Raw genomic sequence first — 12,467 nt, 5'->3', positions numbered from 1 at the left:
AAGACACAAATCGAAGCTAAAAAGACATTATATTAAACACAAATATTACATTAAAACATTTAAATATTTATAACAAATATATATATATATATGTGTGTGTGTGTGTGTGGTTTTGTAATTAGTATGAGTATTCTAATAAGCTGTATAAATAGATGACAGATCCCTATATCCTTGCAATATTCACTTTTAGATTATTCTTAAATATCTCAGTCGTTTCTCATAGACAGCAATGAAATGGAGAACAAACTGAGACTTATGTTCAAGCTTCCTGCTTTTCTGACTTTCACTGTTGAGAAAAACACTCACACCTCCTCTTAAAGCTATCTCAGCGATGTCTCAAACTGTGCTCAGAAATCAGACATTAAACAAAATAGAAATAATAACTTAAAATTACAACAAAAACTTGCCTTGGCAACTAAATGAAATAAGTCGAAGCACCACAATTACTGAAGAAATTAAATAACCTAAAATAAAAATAATAAAATAAATAGAAACAAAAGGTAATAAAAATGCATATGAGATTGCAAAAATGTGAAAAAATAAAATAAAACTGAAAATATAAAAAGATAATTTAAAATGAGAGTAAATACTAATGATATATAATCAATGCCATAATAACACTGACTTGGAATAAAAGTCTAAGTATAAGCAACAGTAATGCATGCATTTTAACAACAAGAAGATAATGCACACTTCTGTGTTTTCACATTTGTACCCTCTCAAACTGTGCTCTGAAATCTCGATTTGAACTCAAACAGTTTTCTTCAAATGATCCCCTATTCTAATTAGATTTCCAGGCTGCAATTCACATTTATTTTAGACTTCTGTATGTACGGTTGTCTTACTGTAGAAGAACCGCAACAGAAACATCAGAAACGAAGCTGATAGTTAAATGAGAATTCATTATATCTTATACACCATGCAAAAACAATAGTTTGCTCTGAGTAGGTTTGTGTTTGATTGTGTATTGTGTGTGTGTGTGGTCAGGTGCATTTTACTCCGGTTGCTATGGCACCGTAGAGTTGTGTTCTCCTCAGAAATCAAACACTCACACATCACATCCTGAAATCAACACATCTGTAGGTATAAACACAGATGACTCTCCTGTGCATCTGAAGCTGTGATGCATCCCCATCAAACCCTGATTCTGTCATCGATTTGTTTCTTACCAATGGTGAAGCTGAAGCCGTCGATGCTGAAAGTGGCACTTCTGCCTTTGGTGAAGCCCTTTTTTCTAGAGTCCATTTCTGACATGTTTTCTTTCTCTTGTGTTGTATTTCCCGAGTAAATCCCAAAGTTGTGCACGAGTCTTTTGTCTCTTGTTCTGACCTGCTCTCCCGCTCTACTCTCAGAGACACGATTTCTCTTTTTCTATCATTCTCGTCCTCTTTCGCTCTCACGGTCTCATTATTTTCTCCCCTCTCAACAGAGCACTTAGTGTAGCAATGCATAACATAACACACTCTGCTCCTCTAATGTTCTGCGAAGCACATTTGAAAAGAAAAAAAAGGCAGCTTTGTCCCCGCAACGTGTGAGGATGTGATCGTGTGATTTTATCATAGAAATGCAATCAAACCTATTTTGAATTGCTGCGGATTTGTTGAACACATTCCCAGAAATGCATCTAGCTGGGCCAAGACCGTCAGGCTTAAGTGTATTTTAGTGAAGTGTGTATCATTCATTTCTATTCAAAGACTTTCAAAGACAAAGATAAAAATGTTTTTTAACAAAAGATCGAAAACGATTGAGACAAACAGTCAGGTGGAGGCCGAGATGTTATTCGACTGTTGTGCTTTGAAGCTTTGATCTTTTTGTCTGTGTCTATAATACAGTGGTTTGGAAGAGCCACAAAATGATCCCCAGCAGGCCAGTGGTGTAAATGTCTCAGAAACAGACTTCATGAGGTGGCCTGAGCCCTAGCTTCCTCTAGTGGGCCCATGTTCTCACTGCCCGGCACTCTGGAGCTGGACTGACCCTGAGTGCCATTTGATATCGGGATGAAATCATTGGACCCATTGTCAGACCCTACAGTGGTGCAGCGGGTCAGTGGTTCCTGACAATGCATGGCCTCAGGTGGCTAGAGTATGCAGCATGAAGGAATTGATATCATTGAATGGCCCCCATGCTCGCCTGACCTAAATCCAGTAGAACACCTCTGGGACATTACATTGCACCTCAGACTGTCCAAGAGCTCAGTGATGCCCTGGTCCAGATCTGAGAGGGAATACCTCAGGCACACAAAGATGTGGGGTCAAACTACTGAGTAACATTTTGAGTTACTGCAATTAAACTTCATCAAAATGGACTAGCCTGCTTCATCATTTTTTTTACTTTGATTTTCGGGGGGTCTTTTGAATTCAGCCCTCTAGAGGTTGATCATTTTAATTTTCAAACAATTTAGCCTCCATTCATTCCAAACACATTACACAGTCCATATCAGTCTAGATATCCAGCACATTATTTTTCTCCATTGAGATCTGAGTTTTCAAAGTGTTGCTTTAGTTTTTGGGAGCAGTGCATATTATAGAGTGTATCATAAAACACATATTTAATATTATAAATTAACTAATTAATGCATTTATTTAGGATTTTTTATTCAAATATACATTAAATTTCTTTTAATTACATTACAAAAATATTATTTAAATTTTCAGGGCTGCACTTATTCGATTAAAGAATACAGTAACAACTGCAATATTTGGAAATATTATTATTCTAATATAATTTAGCATTAAAATTCATTCCTATAAAAAAACAGAAGCAAAGTCTGTAAGATTAACATACAATTAATATGTTAACAATGAATATAGAATAGAATTTGTGATTAGCATTAAATGCTATAAGCATTAACCACTTTACCATCCATAAAAAAAAAAACAGCAGAGAGTGAATTCAGGTCCCATTGTAGTCTACCATTGCTTGCATCAGAGAGTCACACATATGGGAAACAGTTCTTCTTCTCTAGATAAAATAAGGTGTAATTCATAGCTTTAATGAATGCATATGAAGATATTTGTTGAGTGTGTGTGCTGTTTAGTAGATGAGATTCTTATAGTGGCAAGCAAATCTCGTCAGGACTTTCCTGAAAGAGCTTTAATGAGCTTCCAGTCATCGCTGAAGTTGTGAGCTTGTTTGTGTTCGTGCGTGAGGTCAGCTCATGTATATGATGTCTCGACTGTGAATGCTGGTCACTAAGCAACCAGCCAAGGCTTTTACCCACAGCATTGAAGAGATCCTGAGGTTAATGTAATGCAGTGTACTGGACAAAAGCTGAGCTCATGTTCACTGTGAACATAAACAATCCACACTGTTATTTCTAGTGTTTATAGTGTGTGTTGTGTGTGTCTGTATGATGTGCAATAAAGGATGCACTGTAAAAATAAATAAATAAATACTGTGCTTTTTCAATGTTATCATGTTGTCAAAAATATCATGTTCAGTGTGTTGCTTGCCATTTCTTTGCAATTAATCGTACATAAATATATGTGTGTGTGTGTGTGTGTGTGTACCAAGAGCTCCTGAAAAAGCACAACAAACGCCTCATGTGTTTGCGCACACTTGGCAAATAAAAGCTCATTCTATTCTGTTCTATTCTATTTTATTCTAATAAAATCGCGTTTCTTGTGCATTTCCTATTTCTAATCACAAGAGGGCAACAACGCTATTAATTACAGATAATCGAGACTCGTCAGCATTATATTGACACACCAGCGCTTCTCTGCTTATGATTCATAATCTGCATATGTACATTAAAGCGTAAATTAGCTAATTGGTGAGAACATCAGTTTGAACAGAGCGATCATCATCAGAGACCACGCGCGCTGTTCCCGCGCCTGTTACCATGGCAACGCACAGTGGTGCTGAGGCAGGTGATGTCACCGACAGAGTAAAAAAAACTAAATGATCTTTTAGTGATGGATAATAACATGAAATCGCTAACGGGATTCAGTTGTGATTCAGAAAAGAGAGAGAGAGAAAATAAGCCTATAGCAGCCTATTAAGATGAATAAGGGTTATTTGCTATTATTCGCATTAGTTTATGACTAAACGGACTGTCATTAACACAAAATTACTGTCTAACCCATAGTTTATCGTCTCATTCTGCTTTTGGGTTATTTTATTTGAAGCATTTTTTCCCCCAAAATGTGTCTATATATATTAGGCCTATACATTTCATTTCAGTTATTTTGCTACATAAAGTTAAACTCATTTAAAATGAGAAATGCTATAGGCTACATAGTAAAATATAGTACAATATGCCATAGTAACATGTTTTTCATTACTTTAACTACAAGTATTTTCAAAATAAATCTAAATAATTTAACCAATTTTAACTACACAAGGTTCATCTGAATAAGGTCAGTTTAATATTATTTAAGTTGAAATGAATTGTTGAACCAATTTGATTAATGGGATGGCAGCAACTGGACTAGAATATTTTTTACAATATAGTTGATAAAAAGTTAAATTTTTTGTACACTTTATTTTCTATTCATCATCAAACATCATGATTTTAATGTGGGAAAAACCCAGAAACTACCAACTTGGCACCACATTATCTAGGGAACTGAATAAGACATGTTTCATATGCAATTTTGTAAAAAAACAATGTACATATGCTAAAATATACTGATATGTAGCTACTCACCATCTCACCATCAGATCTACTCACCATTATTTCTCACCCATATTTCATTATATACTGAATTTTTATATTATTTACTGAATTTTTATATTATTTATTATTTGGATTCTATTTCAATTCCGTCATACAAAGAGTGCAAATGATATAACTTTTTTGAAACATCCCATTTGAACTTTTATTATGAATATTATGGTTTTGCATTATGAATTTATAAAAACTCCTACTGACAGTTTAATCAGAGGAAATGTAACCCCTGAACTGAGGACAAATGGGCTTCAAAAAGACACACTTCACAATAAATCTAATGTTGAGTTTAAATGCGATCGAGTCGATATGATGCTTAAAGGGGCCCGGAAACTACTGCGACGCATCTGTGAACAACTACCAAAGAAAGACGTAGATTCTTTGGCAACAACAACAACAAAAAAGTAAACCCTACTGAACATTTAATTACTTAATTATTATTATTATTATTATTATTTTTTTTTTTTTACTGTTCTCTAAGGTGCACATATGTTATCAAGATTTTTACTTAAAAAAAAAAAAAAAAACATCATAATTTAGAATATGCTATTTTCTGTCCTGTTTTGATCCCCTCTCATCAGAATGCTCTGTTCAAATATGTGACCGATTGTAGACTCGGAAGTAATGCCCACTGATATGAATTTTTAATATCCTTAATAGATGGACGTCCCTTTAGTTTAAAAATGCATAAATACATTTCAGATTAACAGTAATAAGAGACAAAGCAATAGTGTCCATGTAACGTAATAAAAACAGTTACTCACACTTGTGTGGTGCCACATGACCTTGATCCAATATATTCAGCAAAGTATCATCTTTTAGTTTCAATCTTTTTGAAAATCCAGTGTCGAATTGCCATGCTTGTAAACAAATGCACAGTAAAATTAAGTGAACAAAGAACCAAGTTCTTACTGACTCGGTCTGGATCTTCATGAAAAATAAAGTTCATCCACTCTTTCCCAACACGGAGATCAAAAGGTAGGCAAGGCAAAGAGTTTTCCCACAGTTTGGCACTGCACAGCATCTTGTTGTCTTCAGAGCCATCTTTATCATTTTGTTTCTGCATAGACCTGCGCGTTTGCCTCTCTCATAAACACGTGCGAATCGATGGGTGGTGCTAATCAGGCAGTGATGTAGAATCGGTGGGCAGGTCTAAAAAGGCAGTTATGTAGAATCAGTGGGTGGGGCTAAAAAGGCAGTTATGTAGAATCAGTGGGCGGGGCTAAACAGGCAGTGATGTAGAATAGGTGGGTGGGGGTAACAGGCAGTGATGTAGAATCAGCAGGCGGGGCTAAACAGGCAGTGATGTAGAATCAGCAGGCGGGGCTAAAAAGGCCACGATGTAGAATCGGTGGACGGGGCTAAACAGGTATCGATGTTGAATCGGTGGGCAGGCCTAAAAAGGCAGTGATGTAGAATAGGTGGGTGGGGCTAAACAGGCATCGATGTAGAATCGATGGGCAGGTCTAAAAAGGTAGCGATGTAGAATCGGTGGTCGGGGCTAAAAAGGTAGCCATGTAGAATCAGTGGGCGGGTCTAAAAAAGCAGTTATGTAGAATCAGTGGGCGGGGCTAAACAGGCAGTGATGTAGAATAGGTGGGTGGGGCTAAACAGGCAGTGATGTAGAATCAGCAGGCGGGGCTAAACAGGCAGTGATGTAGAATCGGTGGGCGGGGCTAAACAGCCAGTGATGTAGAATCGGTGGGCGGGGCTAAACAGGCATCGATGTAGAATCGGTGTGCAGGTCTAAAAAGGCAGCGATGTAGAATCAGTGGGCGGGGCTAAAAAGGCCACGATGTAGAAACGGTGGGCGGGGCTAAACAGGTAGCGATGTTGAATCGGTGGGCAGGCCTAAAAAAGGCAGTGATGTAGAATAGGTGGGTGGGGCTAAACAGGCATCGATGTAGAATCGGTGGGCAGGTCTAAAAAGGTAGCGATGTAGAATCGGTGGCCGGGGCTAAAAAGGCCACGATGTAGAATCGGTGGGCGGGGCTAAACAGGTAGCGACGTTGAATCGGTGGGCAGGCCTAAAAAGGCAGTGATGTAGAATAGGTGGGTGGGGCTAAACAGGCATCGATGTAGAATCGGTGGGCAGGTCTAAAAAGGTAGCGAAGTAGAATTGGTGGGCAGGTCTAAAAAGGTAGCGAAGTAGAATTGGTGGGCAGGTCTAAAAAGGTAGCGATGTAGAATCGGTGGGCGGGGCTAAAAAGGCCACGATGTAGAATCGGTGGGCGGGTCTAAACAGGAAGCGGTAGAGAATCAGTTGGTGGGGCTAAACAGGCAGTGATGTAGAATCAGGTGGGGAGAAAACAGGCAGCAATATAGAATCGTGGGTGGGGCTAAACAGGCAGCGATATAGAATTGGTGGGTGGGGCTAAACAGGCAATGATGTAGAATTGGTGGGCAGGGCTAAACAGACAGGGAAGTAGAAACAGGTGCTGATCATCTTCTATGGAGGCGGTGTTTATTCACACCATTACATCATTGAGTAGAACATTCCAAGAGAAAGTTTCGAGTTCTGAAACTTACAAGATGTTTTAATAGTACAATAACAACATGTCAAAAGAATTTAGATTTCTCAGTTCATGAGAAAAAAAAACTAAAAAAAATTTTTTGCAACAATGTCTTAGAAGAACCATTTTTGGTTTCCCAAAAACAGTTCTTAAAAGAACCACTTTTTTCTTAGTGTAAAGAATATTTTTATAATATAAAGAGTTTTGGTACACTATAAAGTAAAAAAAAAATACAATAAAGTTTCCATGGATGTTTAAGGTTCTTCATGGAACCAAAGTTGACAATGAAAAACCTTAGTGTTTAAGGGTATACTGTAAAATTTGGAACTCGGGACACACTTCAAACTCTTACAACATATAGCACAGAGCTACTGGTGTTTTGTTTTGATCGAAAAATAACATTCAGTCACTGTGCTAGTTGGTGTCTCCCAACCTGAGACTCTCTAGAGATGTGATGCTGTAGATGGAGAAAACCTGAACAGCCGAAGGGCCTCAGGGACTTCAGCAGGAGACTTTACTGTCGCTTCATGGTAACCATGAAACATAGAGCTACAGGTGATATTTTAGTCACCCTCAAGGGTCACCTCTTCCTTTAGCAGTCAGGTGAAAAGGGGACAGAGAAGATGTATATCAAAAAAGGAACAGGCCTGAAAAGTCACTTAAAAATATATTATTTTCTGTGTGTATAATATCCATTCTCATATTTTGTTAAGACGATGTCTTCACCTTTGCATTTACACTACCATTCAATATTTTGGGGAAGAAAAAAATTGTTTATTTTTGAAAGAAATTACTTTAATTCAGCAAGACAGACTAAAATGATTAAAATGTCAGTAATGACATTTATAATGTTGAAAAAGATATCAAATAAATGTTGCTCTTTTGAACTTTCTATTAGCTGAAGATTCATGAAAAAAATTCCACAAAAATATTAAGCAACACAACCAATTTAAAGAATAAATAAATAAAATAATAATAATAATAATAATAATAATAATAAGGGTTTCTTAAGCATATAAGATTGGTTTCTGAAGGATCCTATTGACACTGAAGACTGGAGTAATGATACTGAAAATTCAGCTTTGATCACAGGAATAATTATATTTTAAAATGAAAACAGTTATATTAAATTGAAATTATTTTTACAAGATTTCTGTATCTACTGTATTTTTTTTAATAAATGCAGAAATCTTACAGACTCCTAGTTTTCGTAAGGTAGTGTATCTTATGTACTAAATGTACTAAATAAATGTTTAGATATACATTTTCAATTGCAGAATGAAATTATAAAAATAAACTTGCATTATTATGTTCATTTTATTATTGATTTGTGTAAAAACCCATCTCTGAAAAACACTTGTGTTATATAAAGCATCACGAGGGCTGTTATTCGAACATCAAAGAGTTCAAACATAAAAAACACGGATCTGGACCCTTCAAAAGAATCGCAGCGGCGCATCATTGATCATCCCATTATGAGCCATTTTTCTCATCTGTTCCACAGAAGTGCTTGAACTCTCTAATGTGCAGATAAATGGCTGCTATCAACCCCCGTTTTTGACCCAAAATGAGCAGACACCTGTTTCCTACCCGTCTCATGAAGGTATGTGCTTAAATTCCACAATTACATTTTAAAGGCAGATGAATACAGTGAATACCAAAAGAGAATCTGGACACTTCAGCTCACGTAAAAATATATTAATGTTGATAAAGAATAATTAAGATCATAACTTATATAACAATCTTATTTTCACAAAATAAATAAATGAATATTATATATATATATATATATATATATATATATATATATATATATATATATATATATATATATATATTTTTTTTTTTTTTTTTTTTTTTTTTTTTTTTTCTATTATTATTTTTTTTTTTATTACAAATATTAATCAGGAATTATCCACACATTTTCAACATGCTTTTTCAGAAAAGGTCAGAGGTCAATAACTTATTGACATTGTCACACAGGTGTCTAAAATTGTGTCAGAGAATGTAAGACAGCTGATGAAGAACTCACTTCTTGACCATTAATAAAATACTTTTTGAAAGTATCATTGATAATATTTGTAAAAATTCACTGCTTATATACATACATATATATATATATATATATATATATATATATATATATATATATATATATATATATATATATATATATAAAAACAACTTTAAGACTTCAAAAGCCTTTATTAAAGTACACATACACTTTTAGTCATACAAAATTATCCAAAAAGCATATATTTTAAGTCTATGTCAAGTCAAAGTCAATGACAAAACAATAAGCCTGACTTTCACGTGACCATAAAAGTAACTGCAAAACCTAGGTGAAAAACTTTTCTGGAAGGATCCCCTTTGCTTTGGTTTGATATTTTGATATGCAATGCAATGACCTTTAGAAACGTCTTAACCTCTTTAGACCCTGCGGCATATGAGGACATTATATTTTTTTATGAATTTCTCTGAGACTATGCATGCCACAGTTTTAAGTCTGTGTATATACACTCACCTAAAGGATTATTAGGAACACCATACTGATACTGTGTTTGACCATCTTTCGCCTTCAGAACTACCTTAATTCTATGTGGCATTGATTCAACAAGGTTCTGAAAGCATTCTTTAGAAATGTTGGCCCATATTCATAGGATAGCATCTTGCAGTTGATGGAGATTTGTGGAATGCATATCCAGGGCACGAAGCTCCCATTCCACCACATCCCAAAGATGCTCTATTGGGTTGAGATCTAGTGACTGTGGGGGCCATTTTAGTACAGTGAACTCATTGTCATGTTTAAGAAACCAATTTGAAATGATTCAAGTTTTGTGACATGGTGCATTATCCTGCTGGAAGTAGCCATCGGAGGATGGGTACATGGTGGTCATAAAGGGATGGACATGGTCAGAAACAATGCTCAGGTAGGCCGTGGCATTTAAACGATGCCCAATTGGCACTAAGGGGCCTAAAGTGTGCCAAGAAAACATCCCCCACACCATTACACCACCATCACCACCAGCCTGCACAGTGGTAACAAGGCATGATGGAGGCATGTTCTCATTCTGTTTACGCCAAATTCTGACTCTACCATCTGAATGTCTCAACAGAAATCCAGACTCATCAGACCAGGCAACATTTTTCCAGTCTTCAACTGTCCAATTTTGGTGAGCTCTTGCAAATTGTAGCCTCTTTTTCCTATTTGTAGTGGAGATGAGTGGTACCCGGTGGGGTCTTCTGCTGTTGTAGCCCATCTGCCTCAAGGCTGTGCGTGTTGTGGCTTCACAAATGCTTTGCTGCATACCTCGGTTTTTTTGAACCTCGTAATTTGAACAGGTGTTCCTAATAATCCTTTAGGTGAGTGCACCGGCGGCGCCAGGGGGGGTCTTGGGGGGTCTCAAGACCCTGCCAAAAAATGCCTTGACCCCCCATTTGACCCCCCAGCCTCTTCCTGATTAAAAAATATATATATGCGGGATAAAGATCCAAAAATGTTTCTCTTCAAACTACGCAGAACAATAATAAATAATAATTATTTCGACATTTATTCATACACTGAACCGAGAACCGTTTCTGTCGGACGCGTCCGATTCGAGAACCGATGAGCTGATGATAACTGCGCATGTGTGATTCAGCGTGAAGCAGACTGACACAGAGCGCATCTGAACCGAACTGATTCTTTTGGTGATTGATTCTGAACTGATTCTGTGCTAATGTTATAAGCGCGGGTAAACTGAAGGCTTGAATGAAGGGCAATCATCGCCAATGACGGCATTACATCGAGCGCAAAAGAACCGGTGAACCATTTTTTTTTTTTCAGCTGGTTTATTTGATCGAATTGTCCGAAAGAACCGGTTCACTTGAGCACCTGCTCCTTTGCCCCTTAAGTGCCCTTTTGTCAAAAGCAAAATTTCCTCGAATTTTTTTTGTAATAACATAAACTTTTGTGAATGCCTGCCCACGCCCAATCATAATATTAGTACAATTTATTAATAATAATTTAGCCGTAAATACCAACATGATGACCGTTCACCTGGCTACGACCTCATCCAACCAGGAAGATTCCTCATGCTGCACGCGCATTTTTTAATTGCTAGAGGATATTTTCAACATCGTGGCAGCTGGTAAGTGGTGTTTCATTCTCAGCGAAGTGATTTTGGTGTTTATTTACTTATTATTATTTTACAAGAACGATGTGATGTGAGAACATGCAGATACGTTGTTTATATTGCAGTGTGTAGCCTGTAGTCAAAGAGTATAGAAGTAACTTCTATACTCTTTGCTGTAGTGTAGAAGTAACACTAGCGTGCTGTTTGAGGGAGAAAAGTTTCACATGCATCGAGGGGTTTGGTCTTTTTTATGTTATTTGAATAAACTTTTATTATATTACAGTACTTATTTATTTTTAACACGTAAAAATAATTATCACAACACTGGTAAGGCTTATTCAGATTTTCTCATTCTCTGAATTATCATTATAAAAATAAAAACAATTCAGAAATGAATTAAAATATAATTATATTTTAAATGTGATGCAAATATTTTTTCTACAATAGCAACAGTGTTTACAACAGCAAGACCACTTTAGCCTGTAAACTCAATAATATCTATCTGGAAATAAATGTAAAAATATCAATGTCAATAAAAATGCATAATATACCTGACATGAAAGTGCAGTGTGAAGGATATGAATTACAAATATAGCCTGTCATTTGTTTACATTGCAAAGGTGTTTTTGTTGTTTAGTAGCAGAAATATGCAGTTATTAGCCATGTCCACTGTATTTTTTGTTGGTTTTCATGAGACCCCCCTTGAAAAGACCAGGACCCCCCCATTGCCCCCCCAATCAAAATTGTCTGGAGCCGCCACTGGGTGAGTGTATATATATATAGAGAGATAGAGAGAGAGAGAACTAAATTTTTTTATTGTTTTTGCCTATGCATGTTCATTCGTCTTTTTATAAAAAAAAAAAAATGTAAGAAATTGAGTCCCTATGTGCTCTACCGAGGACATACAGTAGCATAACTTATGAATGAAATGTCTTTGGAAAAAAACACACACATATTATATATATATATATATATATATATATATATATATATATATATATATATATATATATATATATATATATTAGTTTTTTATTTATTTATTTATTTGCTCTCAACCATGTAAAGACATGGGGGGAAATACATTTTTCCTAAAACTTTTTTTTGAACCAGGTAGGCTAGTTCTGGCTTGGGGCTACTGTAATTAGTCAGTCTAAACAAAACAATTAT

At 36.1% G+C, this 12,467-nt stretch overlaps 1 protein-coding gene across 1 annotated transcript in view; it reads right to left on the bottom strand.

Annotated features, from left to right (window-relative positions):
- LOC127951608 (dual specificity calcium/calmodulin-dependent 3',5'-cyclic nucleotide phosphodiesterase 1C-like) overlaps window positions 1-12,467 on the bottom strand; it is a 67,525-nt gene that overhangs the window by 54,350 nt on the left and 708 nt on the right. The gene's annotated exons all lie outside the window — the stretch shown is intronic.

The sequence above is a fragment of the Carassius gibelio genome, chromosome B2, assembly GCF_023724105.1.
Source record: "Carassius gibelio isolate Cgi1373 ecotype wild population from Czech Republic chromosome B2, carGib1.2-hapl.c, whole genome shotgun sequence".
Taxonomy (NCBI): domain Eukaryota; kingdom Metazoa; phylum Chordata; class Actinopteri; order Cypriniformes; family Cyprinidae; genus Carassius; species Carassius gibelio.
This window is presented reverse-complemented; position numbering and strand designations above follow the sequence as displayed.